At 48.2% G+C, this 26,479-nt stretch overlaps 1 protein-coding gene across 2 annotated transcripts in view; it reads left to right on the forward strand.

Annotated features, from left to right (window-relative positions):
• LOC119395639 (DNA polymerase epsilon subunit 2) overlaps positions 1–26,479 on the forward strand; it is a 140,601-nt gene that overhangs the window by 96,948 nt on the left and 17,174 nt on the right. The window lies entirely within an intron of this gene.

The raw sequence follows: 26,479 nt of genomic DNA on the forward strand, positions 1-26,479 counted from the left end.
GTTTACTGAAAAAACATGAAAGTTTATACTGGCAACCAGCAATGGTGATAAGATAACATTGGTAATGCATGCACTCGATAACAAAAGTGTCAAGACCTCGGCATAAACACCACATCATGGCCATACACCAATGCAGACTCAGCTGCCTAGCATCCAAAGGCGATAGAAAGATATGTTATCGCCCTTGCTGGTTGCCATTATAAACTTTCATGTTTTTTCAATGAACCTCGGTGGAAAGCTGAATGCCGGTCCTGCGTGCCTCTTGTTTATGTCCTCGTTTCTTATCGCCCATTTGTTTCACATTGAGAACACATACTGCAGCTTCCAAGCGCAAATATATTGAAAAAGTAAATAACACAATAACAAGTATGCAATATATATTACCTTTATTTATCCAGCATTGGCACAAGTTCACATCATCCCTACCAGTTGACTTTGTGAGTGTTGGCTTGCAACATTCACGTTCCATCGACATGTCTATGCGATACAGAGCAGTTGTTTAGCGTTCTGTGCGAGAACCAACAAAGATGTACACGCATGCCTAAAAGCTTATTTTTAGAGCTGTGTGAATAGCAAAATTTTGGGTGCGAAGCAAATTCCAATATTGAAGTGTGAGTGCGAATCGAATCGAATATTTTTCGAATATTTCTTGAATATTTCTAGAATGTTCCTCGAATACTTCGAAGTGAAATTGCAGAAAAAAAAGTTAGAGAGGATTCCTAAGCATATTCTTATGAGATAGCCACATGAAAGTGTTTCTTTTCGCTAGGTTGATGAAGCACTGGTGGGGTGGTGTTTCATAGTTGTCTTATCAAGAATGAGGCAATGTAGAGGCCGAATTCTATTTATGTACATGATTTAGTGCAACCAAAGTGTTGCCGACAAGGCTTTACACAAAGGCAAAGACAAATAGGCAAAGATGCCATTTCCTCAGCCTCTCCTCCTCTTTCAACTTCTGTGGAAACCCAACTGATGTGGCGAACAAGGGTGTGCTCCCTTCAAGTCCGGAGCTCCAAATCTGCCTCGTAGATGTCGATATATAAGAACATCTGAAATTTTGGATGCTAAAAAGCTTTGGCGTCTGATTTTTCGGACTTCCTGCCCAAATTTCAGGTCCAAAACAGCATTAATTGAGCCCCCACCTCTGCTGCATCTTTCATCTCCATGTTGGAACCAGCCTTTTCTTGCGTTAATACATTTGCGACCATAGCGGAGCTTCAAAGGCAGCTTTGCCGCAATACGAGGGTGTGAGGAGGTGAAGCTAGAGCACTGCACGGGCTCAGGCCTATCCGAAAACCCGGGTCGGGCCAGGTAAAGTAGTTTTAGAGGTGGGCCCAGGCCGAGCTCGGGCCTGAAGCTCCGGGCCCGGGTTTCAGGTGGCGGGCTCGGGTCGGGCCGGGCTTGGACGTTGCTCAGTTCTTATTTTATCTCAAGGAAACACTGTTTTTGCGTGTGCCACACTATTTAGAGAAGTTTTCTGAGGGACAAATACAGAACTTCGTTTGCTTATAGGCCTAGTGCTCTGCAGCTTTGAACCGAACAGGCAGCGCCACCAGATGGAAAAGCTGGGACTGTCGTTTGTTGCTCCCGGGCGCGCAGTCATGGTAGAGACGCAGGGCCCCTCGCCGAAAGGACGTAAAAACGTCGCAGTAGTCCGGTACTTTTTCGTACTTCTGCTGCATGGCTGGCACAGCAGCTGTAGGAAGCTGGAGCGACGAGCGGTGTAAAACGTATCGTGTAACCAACGCAATCCACACCCCAGCATTTTCTCGTTCAGAGCGACAAAGCCTGGAAAACCATGTGCGGCTGTTGTACATATAGGTTGCACTACGGTACTCGCCGTTCACCACTGTCGCCATTTGCGATTTCTCACATTCTTACAATGCATGATCGACTCAGCTACACAAATTTCGAGTTTAGCTTCGTTGGTTTTATAAGCGCATTTACTAAAAAAAAAATTATCCAGAGGAATGAAAATGTCCGTGCTGCCCCTCGACGAGGAATATAAGTGGTGTCGCAAATGGATTTAATTGGAATGATCTTTTTCTTTACAAAACAGTTCCCACTTTCCGACAATAGATCATTACTGTTGTTTAGCGAAGCTCAGAGAAGAAAAAAGACGTGTTACTGTATTTTATTGTTACTAGAGATGTCCTTTACGCAGTAGCCACCACGCTCTGGAAACACAATGTTTGACATTTTCTGCTTTTGTTCTAATAAAAATGATGCAACATGTTTTTTCATAATATCATTCTGCACTCCATTGAGAACATTTTCGGGGACTTTGAACAAAATTCAAATTGGGGTTTTTTTATTATAGATGTTTTAATCGAGGGGAGCACTTTTGTCTTTTTGGTGTTTCGAGCATGAACATTTACTACTTTGAAAATTATTAGAGAAATACAAATGCAGAGGTTCATTATTCACATAAAGGCCTGTTCATACTGCAAATATGAACAAGCTAAGATGTTCACATAAGTAGCCATAGCGTCCCAAATTTGACTGATTTTCAAAAACGCAGCGTATTTCGTGAATTTTTAAAAATACATACAGTAGAACCCCGCTGATACGTTTTTGAAGGGACCGTAGGAAATAAATGTAAGAGACGGGAAACGCAAGAGTCGAAAAACAGGAAAAACGACAAAATATTTAGTGGTACAGAATTTTATTTCAATGCTTAGAGCAGCACGAAAATTGCCGCGCTCAGCCACGATCTAGTCGACGGATAGAAACGTGGAGCTGGGGACGGCCTCATCCACAGAAATGTAATCAACGTATGTGATTTTTTTTAACACCAACAGCTGTAGGCATGAAAGTACTAAGCACACGCAATCATAACCAGCGCAGCGAGTCCGACCGCGAACCGCGCGCACGACCATACGAGCCACTGACCTACGTCCCCTGACAAATAACGACGATGATGAGTCTACGCCAACGCGATGGCGAAAGTGAATGCCAATCTCGAAGGCCTTGCTTTCGCAAGCAATTACGTCATAGATACCATGTTTGTGCAATACAAATCTCAAAGGCTATGCTTTTGTCAATAGTAAATGCCAGTCTCGAAGGTCTTGCTTTCGCGGGCAATTACGTCATAGACGCCATCTTTGCAATACGAATCTCGAAGGCGATGCTATTGTTTGCATCAATCGAAAAATCCTGTTGCTTGCACCTCTCATGCGGCTAATGTTAAGGTCAAACCAGGCCAAGCTGCGTGAAAACGCACCAATGACTGCTCTCTTCGGTAGTCACTCGGTCGGCTCCGAGCGCACTTCGTGACATTTCATACGGGAACGGTCCGACAGTTACGACGTAACAGCTGGTTTTCCAATACATTCTATCCTATGGGAGCTATGCTGGGACCGGCTGAAAATGACGTAACAGCCGGGAAAACGCGGCAGTGAGGAACGTAACAGCGAGGTTCTACTGCAATTTGCTCAGAATTCCATGAAATGATAAGAGCTATTTCCTCTTTACTTCTACTTCCGCTAAAACGAAAGATATTTGTAATATATAGCTTCAGTAGCTGCCAGCGTGGTTGCGAATTTATGAAAATGCACTCTTTGTAAAATGGTCGTCGTCAACCGGCGATGCTTGCAGAATTTTCCTGTGTTGAAAAAATTTTTTATTTGAAAATGAACTGTGATTTTGTGCTGTGCAGTCATATATTCACAACATACAAAATTATCCGGAAAATCGGAAACATCAAGTATACACCATTTTTTTATCATTCGTGGAATCGACCGGGTGTTATGAAGTGAAGCATATCGAAAATCTGAAGGGGTCACTTTCAATTGGAAATTGACTGTATTTGTCTTTGGGAAGTTCGAATAGTTCGAATAGTAAAATTCGAGTGCGAATCGAATCGAATAGCAAACACTATTTGAAAAATATTTGAAATTTCGAATATTTGCACACCCCTACTTATTTTATTAAAATTGTGCTTCTTGAATCTGTAAGCACGCACCTTATATCTCTCTCTGTTCCTTTAACATTCATCTTCGCTGCATACTCAGCAGTCAGATTACTACTTACGCCAAGAAATTCTAGCTGTAGAAACTATGTAACTGAACTATAACAAGGAACAAAACCAGCCCGAAATATTTTCTTCCACCTATTACCTGAATACATAATACCTATGGTATGGCCTCACGGCCGAGAATTTCGCTGAGAAATTCGTGCCTACCCTGTAGACACAACGCAATATTGCTTATTTGTAACACATTCAAGGGGACACCACAGAGCGAGAAAGATGCATAACTGTGCGCATCCGCGATTGTTTACATAACAAATTTAGCAAAACTACATTGCTCCCACTGCGCCAACTATCTGTCGGCGCAGCGTACCTTTCGTTTCCGATTCCTCACCATGCACTCACTTCAAGATTAATACAACCTGGTAAGCACCGCATTGCTAATGGCAGGATAAGACCCTTGTCCTAAAGCTACGCCATTAAACTAGGATGCCGCCACACAATGAGAGCAACGTTCGTTCAACGATCTCGGTGTTCAGTTATATGCACATATTTGTCAGCTTTCACTCATTACACACGCACGGGTTGAAAGCTTTCGACGTGTATGGGTGACTTGTTTTGCTTGGACCTGACTGTATACATTGTTTGTACCAGCTTGGGCACTCACAATAAACGATGCAAACCTTACTTGATTGACGTTGTCTTTGCCAGTCGAGGCCAGTTTGGTCACCTGGTGATAACTAATACACACACGAACTGCGATTTAGCAACGACAAAAACAAAATACCACAGACCACAGTGAGAACCAGCAGCAAAAAATGTGTTTTATAATGATGATGATAGTACTTGCAGTGCCATCTTGCCTCGGGCTATTGCAGTTCAGTACGTCACCGCTACCCTTATTTTTGTACTACAGTCACAGGTACAGTGTCCGTTCTCTAAAGTGGTATATGCAGGGTGTTCAAAATTAAGCTTTATGGTTTTCTTAAAATTCAGCACTGGGAGATATGTAAAAACCACCTTTGCAGATAAGTTATGTATCCAGGGGGACACAAAGTGAGACATTATCGCTGTCAGCCGCACAGTTAACTAAGATTAAATAACGACCTTTTTAATGAGTGCAGCAAGCGGGCATGTTTGTATTGAAAAGTTGGAGGCAGTCGCGTTTCTACGCAGTTCCACTCGGAAGGATTCTTCTAGCATGTCTGTTCCCCGAGATATCCTGCTGCAAAGTTTCATTGCGGTTTCCATGATTACGCATGCGGGACAGTGAGCACTGGCCCGATGTGCCGCGGCAGTTCTGTGCGGCGTTAAATCTGACAACAGGTTGAAGGCATAGGCAAAGATAATAACAATTACCCTATTGCTACCGGCTGGCGATAGCAAGTAATGACTGCTCGTCACATCAGGGAGGAACATTGCGCCGATCCTCACCGTCTTGCATGCGTAATCAATGATCATGCCCCTGCGAAGAAGCCGATGCTAAGGACAGCCCTGATCATCGAACTAGCCGCAGGCAGTAGGGACTACAGCCAGAGCACGGGCTTCTACCGGAAAACACCAGGCAAATCAACGTCTTGACCTTGACCATAGCGACGATGCGCCCCTGTGCCACATGCACCAATTCTGCTCCAGCAGCCCAGAGAGCCACCAATTTTCCGCGGTTCATCACTCGAAGACCCGGAAACCTGGCTTAAAACATACGACAGTGTCGCCGCCTCTAACAACTGGAACACCGAAGACAAGCTTCGTCACGGCTACTTCTACCTGGAAGATGTGGCAAAAGCTGGTTTGAGAATCAGGAGTCCTCACTTCAAACCTGGGATCTCTTCCACTTCGCATTCCTGGACTTGTTCACAAGCGTCGTCCGCAAGGAAAGGGCCGCTTCTTTACTAGATACAAGGGTGCAGCTACCAAACGAAAATGTCACTATCTTCACGGAAGAGATGACCTGACTATTCCACTGGGCCGACGCTGTGATGCCCGAAGATAGAAAAGTTCACCTGCTTATGCGGCGTGTTAAACAAGAACTATTTGCAGGAGAATTTGTTGCTGGGCCAGTTGGTGCATACTTGAAGAAACAAAAAAAACCAGCTTACGGACGCGTACACAAGAAGAGAAGACGACAGACACTCCAGCGAGTGTCTGTCGTCTTCTCTTCTTGTGTCCGTAAGCTGGTTTTTTCGTTTCTTCAAGAACTGTCTGCCGGACCTCTCCGACATGCCCACGACAATCGCCGAATTCTTCACCGAGGCTCCAACATATGAGAAGACACTTGGCATGCGGATGAAGCAATACAGCCGTTCTTCACTGCCTGCAACCTATTCCGAAGTGCACTCGCTGGCCACCGACAACTTGCGCGAGACCATCAGAGCGGTTGTGCAGGAGGAGCTGCGCAAGCTGTTACCTTCGCCTCAGCCTCAAGTGGAATTGATCGCCAACATTGTCCCCGATGAATTAAGTCCAGCAATCGCTTGAAATTCCCGAAGCACCACAGGCTCAGCCAGCCCCACCTCGCTCGGCCAGCGTTACCCACCGAGAAAGACGGACGCTTGGCGCGCCCCAACCACTGCCCACTCTGCTACCACTGTGGAGAAGCCGGCCACACGTACCGTTGCTGCCAGCACCGTGACATGGGACTGCGTGGTTTCGCCGTAAACGCACCGCGTCCACATCCAGGTGAACGACCTCGTGACATTGCCGGAGCACAGTGGCCGTGACAACGACGACCCTCCCATTCACTGTAATCCGGCTGCTACATCTTGCCGCAACGTCAGCAGTACACTGGTCCAGCTCGGGGCCGATCTACCAGCTCTTATCCGGAAAACTAAGGGCAGCAACCGATGGAGGTGCAGTTGCTGTACAACGAAACATCGAAGATCCTCCACCGCCGACGTCGACTCCGCAACGAAGTCTTCTGAACACGCCACAAGCAGAATGGAGTGCTGACAACGAAACTTTGCGGCCCGAAAAAGACCTGATAATGCCGCATAGCAGCAGTGGAACGAACCGTCGCAGCCGTGACCCGATGCCCCGACTTAACCGCAACGCAAGGCGACAAACTACCAACCTCGACGTGCTTATGGACGGCCACAACGTCATCAGTGGACTGTTCGCCACGAAGTTGATGAAAGTCAAGACCACCTGGGAAGGCCCTGAAATCGGGACAGCTGGAAGTCGCCTAGTAACGCTGGTGGAAATCTGCACAGCGAGAGTCACCATTAACAACTGGATTTATCCTGCGAGCTTCGTAGTCCTACAGCATTTCTCGAGAGATGTCATCCTTGGTATGGACTTTTTAAGACTACATGGAGCAGTTATCAACCTGAGATCCGAGTCGATAACACTATCCACAGAAAAAGCACTACCGCCACACACGCTGCCAGAAAAGCTCACCTTGAATGTGCTGGAAGACCACGTCACCCTTCCCCCTCGCTCCAGCGTCATCATTTCCTTCGGCACTCAAAAATCAGCAGACATGGAAGGCGTCGTTGAATGCGACCAGCACCTTTCGATCAACTGCAAGAGGAATAGCCGAGCTGCGTGGAGGGAAAGCAACAATGATGCTCACGAATTTTAGCAACGAGTACAAGCATGTGAACAAAGGCACGATGGTTGCCTACATCGAAGAAATTGTGGAAGCCACCAATGCTTTCACCCTCACCAATTCTAGTGAACCAACTCCGACGAACCAAGCTCCTCAACTGGCTTTCAACGTCAATCCGAGACTTCCGAAGCATAAGCACGAATAGCTCAAAAGCCTGCTCCGGCAATACAAGGATCTCATCGTCGTCCAGAATTTGGCAGACCCCAGTAGCAAAACATCGCAACATAACAGAGGGAAGTGCCAGACCCCTCCGTCAGAGCCCGCACAGTTTTGATGCAAGAACGCAAGGCCATAAAGAACCATGTCGATGAAATGCTGCACGACGACATCATCTAGCCTTCCAAGAGTCTGTGGGTGACACCCGTGGTGTTAGTGAAGAAGAAGGACATAACCCCTCTGCATCGATTATCACTGCCTGAACAAAATCATGAAGAAACCCTCTCCCACGGATAGACGACACCCTGGATCGACTCCAAAATGCGGGGTACTTTTCGTCAGTGGGCCTCAAAACCGACTGAGAAAAGACTGCCTTTATAATACCAGACAGCCTGTTCGAGTTCAAGCTCATGCCCTTTGGTCTTTGCTTGGCACGTCCAACTTTCCAATGCACTATGGATACAGTACTGGCTGGCTTGAAGTGGCAGACGTGCATCGTGTACTTGGACGATGTCATTGTGTTTGCCTCAAACTTTGATGAACACCTCCGCCTCCTTGATGCTGTACTTCAAGCAGTCAAGACCTGCGACCTTACCTTGAAGCCTCAAAGTGCCGCTTCGCATATGAGGATCTCTTGTTTTTGGGTCACGCGATCAGGTAGTCTGGAGTATGCCCAGACCCGCGGAAAACAGCTGCAATCGATGCCTTCCCCCCACCCATCGACAAGAAAGTCAAGTCGAAAGCCAAGAAGTGCAAGTCGAAGCATTTCAAGAACTGAAACGACGCCTGCAGACGCCTCCGATATTTGCACATTTCTACGAATGCGTCGATACGGAAATTCACACCGACGCGAGCAACGTAGGACTTGGCACTGTCCTTGTGCAGAGGACTGACAAACTGGAAAGGGTTATCAGTTATGCTTGATGGTCACTATCCACGGCAGAAGCCAACTGTTCCACAACAAAAAAGGAGTGCCTTGCCATCATCTGGGCTACGTCATTGTTTCAACCCTACCTCTACGGCAGGCCCTTCAAAGTTGTGAGTGACCACCATGCCTTATGTTGGTTAGCTAACTTGAAGGACCCTTCAGGTCGTCTCGCAAGATGGTGTCTGAGACTTCATAAATTCGACATTACTGTCCTTTGCAAGGCCGGACGAAAGCACTCTGATGCCAACTGTTTGTCTTGCGCCACCGTCGACCCGGCGCCATAGGACGACCAGGATGAGTACTGCTTCTCGGGAACCATAAGCATACCTGCCAACTCTTCTGAATTGTCCGGGAGGCTCCCGAATTTGGACGTGATCTCCCGGTTGTACGAATGTCATCTCGAATCTCCCGAAAAGTGACCACCACAGCAGAGGCGGGTTTTTTTTTTTCTCTTTTTTTTAAATTATGCGCGTACGTCAGCCTTTCCTGCTGTGGCGGGGCTGCGGAAGAGCACTCGCCACCACACTTCTATTTCATTGTGACCGTATCGCAGAGTACCGCTGAGTACATTCTAGGCACTGCGCATCTGGGCGAAGGCTGGCCGCGAGAAGCGCTCACCACCGTACCGAAAGAAGGCGAGGTAAAAGGTACAGTCTCAACGGAAAAAGATTGCCAAATGTTAACGGTGGCCGGAGCCGCGGCGCTGCACGAGCGCTCCGATAACGAGACGGCAAGACCGTCGAGCACATTCATTTTCCAAAGGAGGGGTGGCCGGCAGATTGGCGGTAAGTAAGCGGCCCCCATTGTGCTTTGCACTCTCGATATCGGCGTGCTTGGGAGAAACAGCGCTGCGTGTCACAATCTTGCCGCTCTGGCCACCGTTCAGTTCATTTGCGGCAATCGTTTCCGTTGAGCCTAGCCAGAACTTTTGCGTCTCCTTCTTGGCCCCCGCATTTTGTACGCTACGCCGCCTGCCGTGGGGGTTGCGTGTTTCCAGAGTTCAGTTAGAAGGTCGATGACGGTGTCAAAATCAAAGAAGTGCTTGCAAGTGTTTCTGGACTCATACACAGCTGAGTTTCCGTGCTTTGTGACTTCGCGGAAAGGTGACAAGTATACGGATTCTGTACCACGTGCGCCTGTGAACTGCCAGATGCGTTCACAAGTAAAGAAGTTTGTTTCAAGCAGCTCAAAACAAACATCCTTACCCTTTTCTGATGTCAATCTCCAGTCTCAGTAATTTCCGCTAAGCAAAAAGAAAACTACCCCTCCCCCCTCCCCCCGCTGCGGTCTCCCGAATTTTCATGCTGTGAGGTTGGCAGGTATGCATAAGTGTTGACGACTTCGCTGAACCACAGCAAGCCCACCCGGAACTCAAGGGCCTTGTTGAATACCTCGAAGGCAGGACCACCGTTGTTCCGAAGGCATTCAAGCGAGGACTGATGTCGTTTTGCTTGCGAAACGCCGTTCTCATAAAGACCTTCTCGCCACTTCGAGCATTGCGACTGGAAGTCCTACAGGCCCTACACGACAACCCGATGGCTGGATACCTCAGTGTTTCCCAAACGCTCGCAAGAATACAGGAAATGTACTACTGGCCGCGCCTTGCCGCCGACGTCACTCGCTACGTAAAGACCTGCCGGGACTGTCAGCAACGCAAGACACCGCCGACTCGGCCAGCCGGATTTCTGCAGCCTATCGAGCCACCTCAACGGCCGTTCCAGCAAATCGGGATGGACTTACTGGGGCTGTTTCCGACGTCGACTTCCGGAAACAAATGGATCGTCGTAGCTACCGACTACCTCACCCGCTACGCCGAAACAAGAGCCCTGCCCAAAGGTAGTGCTGCCGAGGTAGCCAAGTTCTTCATTTGGAACATCCTCCTTCATCATGGCACCCCAGCAGTTATCATCGACAGAGGTACGGCCTTTACTGATGAGCTAACTCAGGTGATCTTGGGATACAGCCAGACAAGCCACCACCGGAACACCGCCTACCACCCACAGACCAATTGCCTCACCGAGCATCTAAATAAGAGCATCGCCGACATGCTGGCCATGTATGTCGACGTCAGAACACAAAACGTGAGACGCCATCCTTACGTACAACGCAGATAATGCCATACAAGTTGGTCTATGGAAGGAACCTGGCAATGACGCTCGACGCCGTGCTACCCAACACCACCGATGAAGAAAACCTTAACGTCACTGTCTACCTTCAGCGCGCCGAAGAGGCCCGACAACTCGCACGCCTATGCATTAGGAATCAGCAAACGATCGACAGCCGCCGTTAAAATCTTCGACGATGCTTCGTGGAATACCAGCTTGGCGACCGTGTTTGGGTCTAGACACCGACGATCCAACGTGGACTTAGTGAAAAATTTCTTCGGGGATACTTCGGGCCACACAAGGTGCTTCGACGTCTCGGCGCTCTAGACTATGAGGTCGTCCCAGACAGCTTTACGAACTCTCAGCTGCACCGCACACGACCTGAAGTCTTCCATGTCGTGCGCCTTAAGCCATTTTATGCTCATTAGCGAACTTGAGGACTGTACATTTTAGTTTATTACTGTAATTTATTTTTTGTGTATGCACTTGTTTCGCGCTTCCATGTTCTGTCACAAGCATCGGGACAATGCTTTTTTCGATGGGGGGCAATGCCACTGTAGCTTCTTTTGCTATTGTTATGTAACTGGTCCGTTACATGTATAATCACTGTTTTGACAATGATTATACGATGACACTCGACTACATCTGCCTGCTGGCCGACCCCCAGTTCCCCCCCTCAGAAAAAAATTCGTTTCTACGCCCCTGGTCACCACCACATGACAGTATGTTCTCTGATAGAGAGATAGAAGTGCAGTTGCGCTTCTAGCTGCATTAACGAGCTTTAGCGGTCGTATTTCGATGAATCGCAATGGTTGGGTTCACGTGCTACGTGCTGGGATGCTACAACAGCAGCCCGAAGCAAAAGGACTCGGAATTGACGTGTTTTGAAAGGATGTCAAGCTCCGACAGGAATGTGTGCGACAGTCAACCAAGTCGGACAGAGCGGCAACTACAGCGCATTTCGACATGTTGTTCAACGTGTTTGTGAATTCAGTGTGTTTAATACATGGTAGTTTGGCAGTGCCCTATTGCATCATAAGCTTTTTGTGTGACCGATGGGCCGATCAGCGACAGCAAACTTCATGCAACGTGTGCTCCAATCCCCTTGCCGGGGCGATTGCTGCCAGGTGCGGCAGATTGGATACAACGTGTTTTCCGGGCAAAACAGAGATCGCTTAAATATATAGCAGTACCGAAACCGAGCTCTCACCACGGGTGATGACGACTGTCAAGTGTATTGCTCGAACGAGACCTGTGATACAAACCGAGCTTATAACTGCATGCTGTACAGTGCACAGCTCGTGCCATGGAGTGCATGGCGAACCTTCAGCCGTGCCAGCATTGCAGCCAATGGCGCCGCCAGGTTTTTCCCATTCCTTTCAATATGTGATAACACAAACACAATGTAAATCAGCAACAGCGGTAGCAGGCTTAGCTTCTTATATGAATGTAGGTGGCTTTTAACGTACCGTACACTGCAGTTTTAAAGCTGTTGGCCCAGTAGGCCTAGCGACAATATCGGTGCCCAGCCATCTGCGGTAGACTGGTCATCCGTCGCATTGTGTGTGTTGCCAAAACCTCTTACTGGACTCATCCAACCCTTCTGCAGCAGGAAATATTTTGCCATTCACAAGATTTCTACGACATTAAACTTTTGGAAATGGCATGCGGCCAGTCGCCGTCCTATGGAGGCGCTTCTAACCTGCATCACGGCAACCGTTTCATATTCATTCACATCCAACACATCACTGTGATCGAACTCCTGCGTTGACAACACACTGTACATGGAAAGTGTTGCTTGGGCAAAAAATAAGCACAAAAAGCTTCTTTACGTGCGGAGCACTTTAGAGGCCCGGCTTGTCCATCCATGCATCTCATGTGGCATGATCACGCTCACTGTAAAGCGCTCAATACAGGCCATAACAAGGCTAGCATTGCTCAAAACCTGGTTAAAACGAACGAACAGTCTAAAATAATATAATTAACTAAAAATTGCTAAAAGCCTTTTGGAATCCTGCGGCTGACTCTGGGACCGTGCAATGGAGGGCATCACCGCCTTACTGAGCCAGCGAATGCCCCTCGCCCTACGCTTTGCCAGTGCTGCGTCGCTATGTCTGATGGGCGAAACAACCTGACGGAGCTCGCTGCAGACGACGCGTATCTCAACTGCCGTAACAAGCAGGAAGTCAATAAAGTGCAGCAAAAGGTAGCGCACTGTTGCACACCAAGTTTGCGAATCTCCCTAACAAGATTCTACTCGTGCTGGGGAAATCCAGCATGCTTACCTCAAACGTTGATGTCTGTGATGAGTTGAGTGCACGTTTGAGTTGTGCGCCTTTGAAAAGTGTGCGTCGTAAAGAGAGAGACGACAAGGCGTGCGCGCGCGGAGATGAGCACAGCGCCGAAAAGAAAACGACGACGACGAAAGCCTTTACGAGGGCACGAGGCGCAAAGGTTCGACGTGCAAGTGGCCCAATAGGAAGTCACCACGGAGATTTCAGGGGCCAATAGTTGGGCACCACGAAACTTCAGCATCGCCAATCAGGACGGGACAAGTGGAGCCGAGACCGAGGAAAAGCCTGGGTCGAGGAAGAGCCGAGGAGTTCGAAGGGAACGAGACAAGCGGAAGGTTGGCAACGGACCGGGCGCTGAAGATGGGCCGTCGGGTTGCGTACCCGAGCCACCAAGACTTCAACCGGCCGTGGCCTCCTGCCATCGAGTTCCTGTGAGAGGCCATAGACATGGTGCCAGAACTCCACCTCAAGGCCTGCGGACTCCGGTGCCGGCAGGCAATGTAGCAGCAGCAGTTGGGCTACGGGCCCGAGCTGTGCGTCCAGCTGCCTGGCCAGGTTACCCTTGGCTTCTCATCGTGTCGCCGAGCAACCATCGTTCCTTCGTCGGCCAGCAGCCACCGTTTCCTATTCGTCACCAGCCAGCCCAGGTCAACTCGACAAGCTTGAGCCGCCACGTTCCGGTTGCATTTTGCATCAGACAGCCCTAAGCGATTTGGTGAGACCGAACTTATATCATTCCCCGCTCCGCCGCTCAGCCACGTCAGAACTAGACTGTCTATTTTAGGTCCTTGAACTTGCGTTTTTTTTTTTGTAGTTAAGAATGCTTTACTGTGTGCCGTGAACCTTTTTATTAAGTGTTTACCTATGTATAGTAATTTATCCTTCAGTGTTTAATTAAAAGTTGTGTGTGTTGTTTGATAAACCAACGGCTTTGTCTTTAATAAAGCTCTCTGACGCTCAGTCATAGAGAGCTGTCGTAAACAGAAAAAGAACCTGCATCACAACGTCATTGACGCTTTGGTAAACGGAGCAGTGGGAACTCTACAAACAGGAATCGCTGGGTGCCCGTGCTGCGCACTTCCTCGCGTTTCACAGTAGTGAAGCTGCCATACTTTTTTTTTTTCGTCTCATCGGTTTGTTTTTTTTCCATCTTCGTAGTCGCAGAGAGCTCTACGCAGTTTGGGCAAGTTATTTTTCGGGTACTGTAACTTGTGTAGCTCGCGTGCTGATGTTCTCTAAAGAAGATATTTGATTTCACGACAACAGAAACGTGATTTCTCTTTTTTTTTTTAATTACTAATATGTATTCAGCAAATTGATGCAAGCGCATTAACACATCGAGACGACCTGGCCACATGTAAGAACTGTCACCTGTTCTTTTTTTCATGACGCTAGGATATGCAGTGTAACCTGAAATAAAATAATATGCATTAGAGGTCCAGGCACAATTTTCCACCGCGTTCAATCGTCTTATGTGCCGAGGATTCGTGCCAAACACCAATGTGCCTGAAGCACGCAGCAAGCAGCCGCACCAGCAGCACTGAGAGTACTCCAACTAAGATGGCAGCAGTGTCGCTGTTGGAAACTCGCACATGCGCAGATCATCTGGGGAGATCGGTCTATTGCAAGATATTTCACGTTGGCGTCAAAGGTGCTCTGGGAATGCTGGACCTGGAGCTGTCAACGTTAACACTGTGTAATGCATGGTTGTCTGGATCAACCCATAAACAAGGGACGAACAGTCATACAAATGCTGTATGTCTCTTTTTTGTATGTACAGCTCATACCACTTATAATGTAATTGCTAATGGTGCAGGACTGGCTATAATGTGGCCTCTTCCGACTTTCATTTTCCTTTCTACAAAACTCCATGTGTAGACATACCGTTTAGTGTGCAGGACCTCAAGATTAAAGGCTGGTTATAACGTGGCAGCTGGAAAATTCCCAGAGAAGTGGGGTAGCGAGCACGCCTCTCAGCCATAGGTCGGCAAACTCACCCAGGCTAACTCAGGCTAAGATCGGAACGTGAGTCTGTGTCTGAGGGAGTCCGGATAAGTAATATTTTGGCGAGTCTGAGTCTGAGTGAGCCCTCAGAGCAAAATATATTTCTTGAATGAGGCTGAGTGAGCTCCAATTTTTTTGCCGACCTATGCTCTCCGCAGAGGTGCGCCAGCTGGGGAGAGAGCAACAACGGCGTTTTGAAGGAGGAGGGGATGCGGAGCGAACGAACGAAGAGGGGAGCGAGAAAAGAAAAAAAGGGGGTGGGGGGAGCGGTTGCCTAGGCAACAGAGAAGCCTTTGCCCCTTTTGGCCACTTGGCTTGCTACACGCTATGGTTTTCGATGTTGCGCGTTCGTGGAGAGCAAATGGTTCGGCTGGGTAACATGATAGCATCGGCATTGCACTGCTCTGGGCAACACATGAGGTTTTGATGACAAGCTGCAGCAGCAGAATAAGCGCAATTGCACAGTATGTTAAACCTGCATTTATTTCGTCTTTACACGTGACACACTGGCAAGGCATCAAATAGTGATTGCTGGACCTCAGGCTCAACAAAATTTATTTTTTTCACATGAAAAAATTCACTTTTTAATAGTCGAGCATTCCTGTGGCATTTTCAGTGTAAAAATGAATCCTTCGATAACTATACCTTGTATTAAAGGTCGAACTTCAGTTTAACAAAGTTTCGATATAACGAAGCAAATTGCCGATTTTACCGGCTTCGCTATATTGAGGTTTAACCGTACTCTGTACTATTCAAATAGGATTAAGTCATTCGTATTTTTTAATGTGCATACTAGAGAGTGACATCATCAGGCGACATGTATCAGCCTGTCTTGACGTAAAACAATGTTCTGTTTCACTCAGGGAATTTAGAAACTGCGTGCCTACCAAGTTGACATTTCAAATGACAACTTGGTAGACACGCAGATTCCCACTCGAACTGAAGTTTCTTTATTATTATCTCGAATTTTCGCTCACGGACAACGCTGATTTTTCGCTCATAACCAGCAACACTGACACCGGATTCTGCGAAACGAGCTCTAATACTATCGCGTTAAGAGCAGACCCTGTTCTAACTACAGTGGAGAGATGTGAGAAGTGTCTAAACGGCACCTGCCCCAGCATGCCAGTATAGCGTGCGCTTCTAGCAGTCTCCAACAGGTGGTCCGCTTATCTGAGGCTATTGCTGATTTTACTGACTTCACTATAGCGAGGTGTACTATTCAAATGGGATTAAGTCATTTTTATTTTTCAATGTGCATAACATCATCAGGCGACATGTGTCAGCCTGTCTTGACATAAAACAAAGTTATGTCTCACTCAGGGAATTTTAGCAAAATCACTCAAAGAAAACCTGGAAAACTCAGGGAATTTAGAATTTTTTAGGCCAGTGCCTCAGGGAACTACAGAAGTGGCCAACTTCTCCCCAGCCACCCCCAAACCAGTGCCAGACTCAAGGCCAACATCACTGCCGGGACAGTGTGGCACAGACAGACAGTGGAAACAGAGAGCCAGCACCCGAGCCATTCCAACCCCAGCAAGATCTCCTACAGGGCTCAATACCAATGCATGCACCCACACCATGGGGAATGACACCGTTCTTCCCGTGGGGGCCACATCTAGCTCTCCCATGCTCCTACAACCCAGTGGGAGAAATGATCCGTCAAAAACCCTACTTGCCAACCGGATACCCAGTAGTGCCTAGGGGTGAACCGAACGCCTGTGTAGACCGTAGGTTGCCACCACCCAGATGCCGAAATTGACAGCGTCGGCCACTCCACACGCAGAAAACCATGCAAAACGTCGGCTTCCTCAACCTACATGCGCATAAACCTGGGAAATGGGCTGAGCTGTACCAGATGCTAGAGGTGGAAGACATTACTGTGTACGTCGTCGCCGAGATGCACCTCTTCGGTGAGGAAGAATCACCAATCCACCCCGAACGGCACTGGACAGGCAACAACCGAAGTCTAAGCGGCCGCAAAGGTGGCGGTATCGGTGTCCTGTGGAGGGCTGGTACCTCATGGACCATGCTCGAGTGCACGTGCAGCGAACACGTGTGGGTGAGTGGCGACATTTTGGGCATCCCCGTCCTGCTGCGGGTCGTCTACCATGCGGTTGACCTTGGACACAATGAGGGCAATGTACACATCAGGTGCTGCATCAAGGATGATGCAAGACGATGGACAACAGAAAAAGAGGTGCTGCTAGTGGGTGACTTCAACGGACACATCCAGCCTCTGGATGGCTTCCAGAATCCCAACAGTGACCTCTTACTTTACACAGTCCAGGAGCTGTCAATGGAGGTGCTCAACCTCAGACCAGACTGCGAAGACGAGTTCACGTGGTGCAGCTGCATCGATTACGCATTGGTGTCTCACAAGCTGTTGCTACGGGTTCAGCATGTCCACATTGACGAAGCGGGAAAGTTAAGCGTCAGCAGCGACCAGAATCGCATCAAGGTCACCTTCCAATCCCAACGGTCTCTCCCCGCCACAGCGTACGAGACCGTTGCATGGAACTTTCAGCTGTGTCTACAGGATGTGCCACCAACGAACTACGAACAGCACGTTGGGGAACTGTGGTGCATCATGCATACCCACGAGATTTGCTCCAATTCGCGAGGCGGTATACGGCACAAAGGCTGGTGGGACGGAGATGTGAGGGTGGCACTGGACGCACATCACATGGCCAATCACCAGTGCCGCGCCGCTGTGACAGCAGCGCATCCCGCCGACAAGTGCCACTACTTATGGGACCAATACCTGGCCTACAAATGCGCCAAGCAACGTGTGGGACAACGCAAAATCGTGGCACACCACCACACACAGCTTAAATCCTTGACAACGGCTGGAAGTCAAGGAAAACGAAAGTACTGGGCGTATGTGTCAACCCCTTGACCAGAAACCTGCCCCACCAGAACTCAGAGAGGCAACAACAGGTTAACCGTCACACTTGTCTCAGAATATCTCACCTGTCACATGGCTAAGCTGTACGACTGTGTGCCACCCACGGCAACCGAAGATGACTTGCACCCTCCAGAAAGCGGCGACCCCGTTATATATGAGTGCGATTGGAAGGGGTCCAGACTTGCACTGGACCCCATGCTTGCTAAGATTGACTCACGCATTGCCCAGGGACTGGACAAGACACCGGCAGGCTTGGTGAAAAACTTGAGAGATGTAGCACATGACACCTTGGCTCACATTTTCACTGAGATCCTAACCGGGGAGTCAGTTCTTATCGACTGGCAGGGCGGTCAGGTGTGTCTTGTCCGCAAGAAAGGAGGGGACGCGGGTCTGTTGCAAGACTACCGACCCATCACTATGTTGTACCGGCTCTTCACTCTTGTGATCCAGAGATGGCTGAGAGGATGGGCGGAGTGCTCGGGAGCCCTGACAGAGCTTTAGAACGGCTTCAGACCAAATTGTTGCCTGGAAGACAATCTCCTTACCTTGAGCCAGACCACTGAGCTGGCCCGGAAGCAATTGCGAGGTCCGGTCGCCTGTTTCCTCGATGTAGTGAAGGCGCATGACAGCTGAGGTGATGCTGATCCGAATGTGTGCACTGAAAATGCCAGCAACGCTGGTAGACATCCTGCAGAGGCTGTATCAGAACAACACAGCCGTTGCTTTTCTTGGTGGTGCTCAATCGCTACCACTGCCTGTACGCTGAGGCCTGAAGCAAGGGTGCCCGCTCTCCCCGCTCCTATACATGTTATACATCTTGGGGCTGGAGCGAAGGCTGGAGGAATGGAGGCTGAGCTTCCCGTTCTAGTTCCTCAGCGAGGGACTGCCTCACACCTGGGTACTGCCTGGACTGGGCTGCGCGGACGATTTGGTACTATTAGCGGAAACCATCACTGACCACCAAAAACTCGTCACAGTAAGCACAACCACTTGTAGGTTTGGGTGGGTCGGTTCATAATGCGAAAACTAGAAGCAGCACGAAAAAAAACGACAAAAAGGAACACACATAACAGGGCTCTTGTGTGTGTTCCTGTTGGTCATCGCTTTTTTTTTTCTTGCGCTGCTTTTAGTTTTCGTAAGCACAACCCATCTTGCCCACCTCGGCCGCTCCTTCAACCCCAAGAAATCCGCAGTTCTTCAGTTCTCCGTACAACCAGAAATGAACGCAGTGTGCCTACCAGACAATGGCTCTATACCATAGGCTACTGAGTTTCGCTACCTTAGAGTTACTCGCTCTACGACTCTGGACCTCCTGGGAAATCAGGAAGAACATCTGGGTCAAGCATGCCGGAGAGCCAGTGCAGTGCTGCGCCGGCGTTCATTGTGGGAGTGCAACCGGTATATACTCGTTCACAAACTTCGGAAGGTTGTCCATGCCCAGCGCTAACCTTTGCAAACACAGTGGTCTGCATCTCAGCTGGCACCCCAGCATGGCTGGAGCGCGGGCAGTGTGAACTGGGGCGCATACGGCTGCCACAGACGCGTGGCTGTTGAGGCCATACGAGGTGATTTGGGGTGGTCATCATTTGAGGCGCGAGAAGCGAGCAGCAAGGTAGCCTATGAGGGCCGTCTTCGACGAATGGAAGACCAACGTTGGGCACGCCGCGTTTTCCGTTACATGAGCTTCAAGGGCACACAGACTCTGTGTGGATGTCTCGGGTGCACATGCTGAGCCGCAAATTCGGCTTCCTGGCTCAGCCGATACATACGTCAGGCACCCAAAAGCTGAGCAACGTAGTGCAACAGAGCATACGAGAGATGTAATCTGAAGAGTGGCACTCTGTCATGCTCGACAAGTCTACTCTGGAGCTCTACCACACACACGTCAGCCCCGTCTATGGAGAACTTCTATGACAACGACGCAGGAAGTGGGCTCCTATGCGTGCACGGGTGCACTCTGAGCCCTTCTACACAGACAGTGCTTTGACGCATCCCCAACTGTGAAAAGCGCCGTTTGTCAAGCATGTGAGGAAGCTCGAGAAAGTGCAATTCATGTAATCACTCAATGTGTCGGAGTGTCGCCAGCCCACCGAGAGGACACTAACCTACCACAAGCGCTGGGCTTTGAGACCTATGACAGGGTGGTGCTTCACAAGGTGGTGGCGACAACGAAGGAGAGGCTACGCCAATGGTGATGGCTGACCCGACAGCCCGGACACGGAACCGCTAGAGATGTTAGAGACGAGAGTGTGGACCGCATTGTGACTGTCACACAGGCACCCAGTGATCCGGACTAGAAACGGGTCCCTACCTCTCTTCTTCTCTGAGTGTTTTCCTTCTTGTATTTTTCTTTTTTGCCTGTTCCTTTTATTTCTTTTCAATTGTAATTGAAGGCAAGGATGCAAAATTTTTTTGCGACCACCCGATGGAAAGGGAAAGCCACAGTTAATCATCATCATCATCATCAGTTCAGTGTGATACATGGGGCCGAACACAGTGAAAGCTCGTTTATTATAGCAGTAAAATCATCTTTGCATATATTAGCGTGTCGTGTACCTGGTCTTTCGTTGTCTTTCGGGACAGAAAATTACTTCTCCTGACACGACTTGTACCTAGTCATGCAGCGCACGACAGAGCATTTTTACAGTGAAAGCTGTTGTGAGATCATTTCAATAGCCGTTTTTGGTGCTGTAGTTGTCCGCCGCCACTGCCGCTGGTGCCCGTACCCACTATCGTGCAAAATAAGAAAAAAAAATATCCAAGATGGAACGGGGTTTGAACCTGGGCCCTCTGCGTGGGACGGAGCCCAGTATTCTACCTCAGAGCCATGCCGGTGCTTGAAACTGCTATGCAAAAAGAACCTATACAGGCTTCATGTGGGGAAGGAACCACATTAACATATATTAATGAGAACTATATATATTTTGTATAACTCAAAAACAAGCCCTTAAAAGTCATATTCTTTTCTTCACATTAACATATCTAATATAGCGTGCTAGAAGAGTAATATAACACCCAGGTGGTTGCACAATGCGAATTCTGTAACCAGGAGTCACACTACGCAAATTGCGCAACGAGTGGGTTGTTGAATGCTTCCAACCCATCGCAAAGCGCACTGCCATAATTCTTCATCGTCATCAGGCACAGCATCAACAAAGTGCACATAATGCCTTAAAGGTGTTTAGTGGGTACCACAGTTCTCCGCAGAATAATGAAAAATGGCATGGCGGCTGCTTCCCTACTTCACAACAGGGTGTCAGAACGAAACTTTTTTCGTTTCGATTTTCGTTTCGTTCCACCGCAAAAAGTTCCGTTCCGTTTCTGTTCCGGAACGAAAAAAAATGCTCCGTAACAGTTTGTAACGGTTCTTTTTATGCAAAAATTTCGAGTTAATGTAGTTACTTGCCCTCCTCTTAGGCAAGTGGGACAAGGGTAAAACACATTCTTGAGAGGAGCGGAACTAACTGTACCACGAATTCCTACCAACTAGCCCAAACCAGTATTAATGTTAAAGTCATGGTATTTATTTTCTCAAAAGACAAATACGTTTTTTTTTTTAGTGGGCTCAGTGCTTTTTGTCAAGGGAGTGAGCACGATCTCGGAAGCAGCACGTCATTGAGTGTACTCTCTGTTGTCCGAGACCCAGGGTGTCTACCGACCGGGAAAACCGGGAAAACCGGGAATTCTCAGGGATTTTGGGTAGTCTGGAAATTCTCAGGGAAAACTCAGGGAAGTTGTGCTCCCATCAGGGAAAATCCACAGTAACTTTATTGAAAGGCGACGAAAGCCGCGGTAGCGCTGGCTCGATATTTTGTGAACGCATTTTTCAAATCAAACGGTCGCTGCGGCTGCGGGGAAGTGGCGCACCTCGATTCCTCGATGCTGTCATCGCCTTCGGAGCAGTGAAGTGGGAGAGAATCCGGCTAATGCGTGGCATGCGGGAACCGCGAACCACGACACATCGTACCGCGCAATGTTGTGAGGGTGTTCTGTGACTACGCGGTGTAGTTCTGTAATCTTTCTTGCGCGTGCTGTGCGTTAGCGCCCGATATGGTGTTTTTGTTATCGCCGCGTGTCAAGTAACAAGCATGATTAGTTGTAGAAGCAGTAGCAGTAGATGTAACGAGCTTGAGTTATCTTGCAAGCGATCGCGATCGTTCAGGAAGCGGATGTCTTCGACAAGGCTGGTATCTGGCAAGCCATCCCGGTCGGTGAGAAAAAAGACGAAGCTTGTTGGCTGTTATCGAAAAGCTCACTCGCTCTGATCCCGAGCTTCAAAGATGCTATTTAGGACTCCGTGAAGAATAGAATAAATTTCCAGGCGAGAGCTAGCGTAACAAACGGGCCCATTCATAGCAGGTGAAAGCTTTTTTCTTTCTTTTTTTCCCGATGAAGGCACTGCTGAAACAAGTTTTAGCAGTCGACTGATATTTTTTGGAGCTGCAGCTTGCAGTTACCAGCCACACCACGTGGATGTTTCCTACAAAGCCGAATTACAAAACTTTTCAGAGCCAAGGCATAGCGGCGACCGAAATTCGCGACACCGGCACGGGTCCCACTTGCTCGATTCGGCGCGCGATGTCGGAAAACTGTAACGTTTCCACCATAATCGGATGTGCCGTAATTCAGGCTGATGTCGTGCTTTCATGCGATCTTAGCCCGCAGCTATATTGCTTTTTTTTTTTTTTTGTGATAGCAATTATAGGCCTGACTGGCTGCCCAGGCGGCGCTGCGAAAGGATGGATGGATGGATGCTATGAGCGTCCCCTTTATAACGGGGCGGTGACAAGTGTGCCACCAGGCTCGAAAAAAAAACCTTTACTCTTTTTTTTTTAGCGTTGGCCTAGTGTCTTTACTTCAATTAAAACTATTTTACTCCAGAAGAAAAAAAAAAACCTTAAGTTTTCAGCTCCGTTCTGTGCCCTTTACGGCAGAATGTCCTTATTTTTTTCCCATTATTTATTTTTGTCCTTTCTCTCTAGTTTTCTGCCACCAATACTCTAACCGTCTCCTACTTATTTCAATCGCGGGTGTGTTCAGCTTTCCATTGTCTCCAAAACCCAAGGCGTCATGTAGGCTCGTGCCCAAACGTACACCTGGGTGGATGTCTCCACATTCAATCAGAACATGCTCCGCCGTTTCCTGATCTTCCCCGCAGCACGTGCATTGTTCTTCTTCTTTACTGAATCTCGCTTTATAACTACCCGTTCTAAGGCAACCCGATCTCGTTTCAAACGGTAAAGCGCTTCCCATTGAATTGTCGTAAAATGCCTCCCTCCTTATTTCATTTTTGCCCTTTCGGTAGTTATTCAAAGCCGGTTTTTTCTCCATAGCTGCCATCCAGTAAATCCTCTCCGCCTCTCTGACTTTTCGCTTAACGCTCTTTGTTGACATACTGCTTACACTACCAGCCGTATATTTACTAGTGAGCCTCCTAGTTCTTTTTCTCCACTGTGTGTCCACGCTCTTCCTATACAAGTAACGGAACACCTTCTCTGCCCATCTACTCTGCTTCATATTCCTTAGCCTTTCTTCGAACCTTATTTTGCTCTGAGCCTCCCTCGCCTCAAAACCTGCCCATCCCATATCGCCCTTTACGGCCTCATTTGTCGTCTTCCCGTGAGCACCCAACGCGAGGCGTCCCACAGTCCTTTGATTTATATCCATTCCCGATTGCACCTCTGCCCTCATGCACACCACTGAGTTCCCAAAAGTAAGCCCCGGAACAATTACACCTTTCCACAGACCTCGAAGCACCTCGTACCTATTGTATCCCCACAATGCTCTGTGCTTCATTATTGCAGCATTCCTCTTTCCTTTTGCTGCTGAGGCTTTTTCCTGTACCTCCATGTACCTGTCACCCTCATTTATCCATACTCCGAGGTACTTGTATTCGCTCACCCTCGGTATTTCTTGGCCCTGTATTGACACCGCCTGATCACAAGTGTCATTGAATACCATCAATCCACATTTTGTTACACTAAATCCTAGTCCTAGAGCTTCCCCTTCCCTTCCGCATATATCCGCCAGCTGCTGTATATCCTCTCGACTGTCAGCAAATAAGACAATATCGTCAGCATAAAATAGTCCTGGAAGCTTCTGCTCAATCATCACGTCGCCCTGTTTGTGTGACAGATTAAAACCAAAGTTGCTACCTTCTAGCGCTTTTTCCATATTCACCATGTACAGCATGAATAACAGCGGGGACAAAGGACATCCCTGTCTCAGCCCCTTGCTAATCTCAACGTTCTCTTTGCTACTCATTCCTTCCCATTCTATGCAAACTGTATTTTCTCGGTATATCTCCCTCAAAAGCTGTATACAGTCGTCGCCTATGCCCATTCCTTTCAATATATCCCACAAAATTTCCTGATTAACGTTGTCGTACGCCCCAGTGATGTCTAGAAAAGCCATGTACAAGGGCCTATTTTCTATTTTAGATATTTCTATACACTGAGTGAGAACAAACAGGTTATCGTCTAACCGCCTGTCGACTCGAAATCCATTCTGGAGTTGTCCCAAAATATCGTTGTGTTCTGCCCACTTTTCTATTATCATTTTTACTGCTTGCATCGCCAACCTGTATAGTACCGATGTAATGGTTAGTGGTCTATACGAGCGAATGTTATCCTTTTCTCCCTTGCCTTTATAGATCAAGTTCATTCTACCTTTTCGCCAACTATCCGGTATTTGCCTGTCCTTTAAGCATTTTTCTACAGCTTTCAGCAGTGCTTCTTTAGTGCTATTTCCTAGTTCGTTAATGAGGCTAACGGGAATCCCATCTAAACCCGCGGCAGTGCGCTTTGGAATTTTTCCTTCAGCCTTTTTCCAATTGAAATTCTCCAGCACTAGCTCTTCCTCGGTTGCTCTCTCCGCCACACTTTTACTCACCGGGGAAATCCCCTGGACGCTCTTTTTTAACGAATCGGCTGTTACCTTTCGAATGTAACCTAGCGCTTCGTACCCTTCCTCCTTCATCGAGAATATGTTGTTGCGTTGTGACAGGCTTCCTACCTAGTGCCTTTATGTGGCTCCGAAATATCCTAGGTGCGGCCTCCTTTTTTTCGTGAATCTCTGTCACCCAGCGTTCGCTTTCACCTTTAATTTTTGCCTCGACCAATTTCTGTACAATGGATTTTTTCTCTAGATATATTTCCCATATTTCGTTGACTTCGTCCTGCGGTCGCTTGTCCTTTTTTGCCCTTCTATGATTCCGTGATGCTTCACGCCGCTTCTCGATCGCTTCCCGGATTTCCTTGTTCCACCAACTTTTTGGCTTCCTCTTTCCTTTCCAGCAAATAGTTTTCTTCTCTCTCCCTATCTCTTTCGTCATTAGATCTAATAGCTCACTGTACTCCCAGTCCTTGCCTGGTATTTTGCCTACTTCTTCCTCGACTCTTGTGGCTATATTTATTATTTGTTTGTCATTTAAATACGAGGTGCCAGACTTTGATTCTATGCTCTCATTTCCAGTTTTATATCCCATTTGTAATGTTATTCGTTTATGATCACTACCCAAGCTTTTAATCCCTTCCTCGTCTATTCTCATTTCTCTCAGTTTGTGATAAATTCCTTCAGACATGAGACAATAATCACTACTTGACTGTTTGTTTCCGACTTCCCACGTGATCTGGCCGTCACATTTAGGCCCCGTGTTAACTATCTCCAGACTATGTTGCTCGCAGAGATCTAGTAATAACTTCCCATTGGTGTCTGAATATCCGTCAAGGTCGTGTATGTGGGCATTCATGTCCCCTAGAAGGATGATTTCGGCCCCATTACCAAATTCCTTAATATCCTCACTCATGCAATCCACTATCTCCTGATTCTTTTCTCTGCAGTTATTTCCCGTCCACAAGTAGGCAACCCCTAGCCACGTTTTCTTTCCACCTACTGTGCCCAAAACCCAGAGGCGCCCCCTACGATAAGTTCTTTGGTTTCGAGTAGTCAGACTGGCGGCCGCATGCAGCACTAAGCTCAGATGCGCAATGGAGCCGCCGCTGTCGGTTGTGCTGCGCTTTGGATCTCGGCCAATTTATGGCGTGGCTGAGTTCTTCAGGCCAAGCAATCTGTGTAAACGCAAGAAGCTCGTCAACGTCAAGTATGTTTACGACGTGCAGGAGATTGAAGGAACCATTTCGGCGTGCTGCAACTCGCAAGTGCAGCGAATCTCATACGACCTTGAACTCGAGTTAAGTTTTACGAGGCATGCTCGCGCGATTAACGACAGTGCATAAACGAAAAGATTGCTGTTAAGAAAGCCGAAATGATTTGCATTACACGACGAAACGGAATCAAGAAAGGTCCAGTGACGAAGGCTAGCCGTCGGCGGCCCGAGTGAGCGCATTCGCGCCGTGTGCCGTTTTCTGCCGCATTCAGTCGCAAACACACTTTTTCCCCATGCACGGTCGTAATTTTCAACATTTGCTTCTAGGGAATTCGTCATATTCTGTCAGCGTGCGGTGGCGGTCGAGAAGCGACGGCGCGCAATGTTTACAGCCGGCTGT

This window comes from Rhipicephalus sanguineus, chromosome 6 (genome assembly GCF_013339695.2).
Source record: "Rhipicephalus sanguineus isolate Rsan-2018 chromosome 6, BIME_Rsan_1.4, whole genome shotgun sequence".
Taxonomy (NCBI): domain Eukaryota; kingdom Metazoa; phylum Arthropoda; class Arachnida; order Ixodida; family Ixodidae; genus Rhipicephalus; species Rhipicephalus sanguineus.